The following is a 1,649-nucleotide window of genomic DNA, read 5'->3' as shown; positions in this document are numbered from 1 at the left end:
TCCTGGGATGCAGAGGCTACCGAGGAAGAAAAATTATCGATAGAAACCCTGATGACTCGCATCCATGAGTTGCAGAATACTCGCGGCAAAGAGCTGTCAGGTATCCAAATCACGGCGTATTTTCTTAGAACCAGAGTGCATCCTCTTCAGGCTCGCAAATACCCTCTCTGGAAGTTTGCTGGCGACAAGGACGCAAATCGGTTGTCGGCAGATTTAGAGGTCAAGGACTTAGAGAAGCTTGTCCGAAAAATCTCCTCTCTCAGCAAAAAAGATCCTGTCCCTTCTTCTTGCCATGTAAAACCATATAACGCCACCAATGCGCTTCCCAAGGTAACCTTTGTCGATTGATTTGTTATTGCCTTGCCATCTATTTTGTAACTCCTTTATTGACATCTTCCCCTGTTTTTTGTATAGAACCATCCAAATCTTGTCTCGCTTCCTCCCCTTCCTGAAGGTGGAGAAGTTGATGAAAGGTCGTTGTCACCGACGACAACCAAGATGCCCCCTCTTTTGAGAATGAACCCGCAGATTCTCAAAAATCTGCGGGATCTTCTGAAAAGGAGGCTGCCTCTGAAGGCACTGCATCGGCACAATCTCCTCCTCCTGCTGTTTCTCCAAGGAACAAAAGGAAAAGGGCTGATGTCGAAGATTCCGGCACCTCCAAAGCCGAAGAAGCTGTTCCTTCTCGTTCGAAGGCAGCTTTTGATCCATACCTTGACACCCTCATCAGCTCGTAAGTCACCTTTTATTTCCCCTTATTTTTGTACTCGAAGTTTTTTGTGTATCTTGCTTTTTACGCTGCCGTCATTTAATCGTAGTGGCGATGAGGAAGAAATACCAGCTTTTTATGCGACTGCTCGAACGAGTACGTCGCATACTATAGTTGTTTTTGAGGCGCAAATTGAAGGAGAAGAATCTTCGCCTCCTCAACAAAACCTCAATGCTCCTACTCCTCCTTCAAGCCCCCTTGTCCCTTCACCAAAAAGGACAAGGGTGGAAACAATCACGGAGCCTACCCTACAGTTGGGTAGCTCCTCGAGTCCTCTTTTGGATGACGTAAGTCTTTTAATTTCTCGCTATCATTGTCTATATTTTCTCTTGTTTGCTTCTTTGCATCATCATGTTTTTCCCGTACCGACGCTTTTCTTTATTTATCCTTGTTGACAGCCTATGTTCAAAGAGCTTATTCGCATAGGTGCCCAATTCATTGGGTACCGCGAGTATGCCAGCAAGACCGAAGGTAATGACTCTTTGCTTATCCTTGTTCATAACTTCTTGCTCTTGTTGTGTCGCAATTTTGACTATTTTTAACTATTTTGACAGAAAAACTTGCGGAAGCCAACAAACTTGTTGACTCGCTTGCTCAGAAATTAGAGCAAAGTGAAACGGCTCGCAAGAAAGCTGAACTTGATGCTGGCAAGGCTAAAGCGGAGGCTGATAAAGCCAAGGCAGAAGCCGCTGGTGTCGAAGATCTGCAGAAAAGACTTCATGATGCCGAAACTTCTTTGAACGAGCATAAAGCCGCGCAGGCTACTCGTGAAAAGGCGATCATCAAGCGCTTGAACTCGCAGAATCGGCGCTTTGTCGGTAAGTTTGTCGATCCATTCTGTCTTTTTTAGACTTACTTTTCTTTACTTGCTGTCGACCAA

The sequence above is a fragment of the Lolium perenne genome, chromosome 4, assembly GCF_019359855.2.
Source record: "Lolium perenne isolate Kyuss_39 chromosome 4, Kyuss_2.0, whole genome shotgun sequence".
Taxonomy (NCBI): Eukaryota; Viridiplantae; Streptophyta; class Magnoliopsida; order Poales; family Poaceae; genus Lolium; species Lolium perenne.
The sequence above is the reverse complement of the archived record's forward strand: the minus strand, read 5'-3'. Positions refer to the sequence as shown.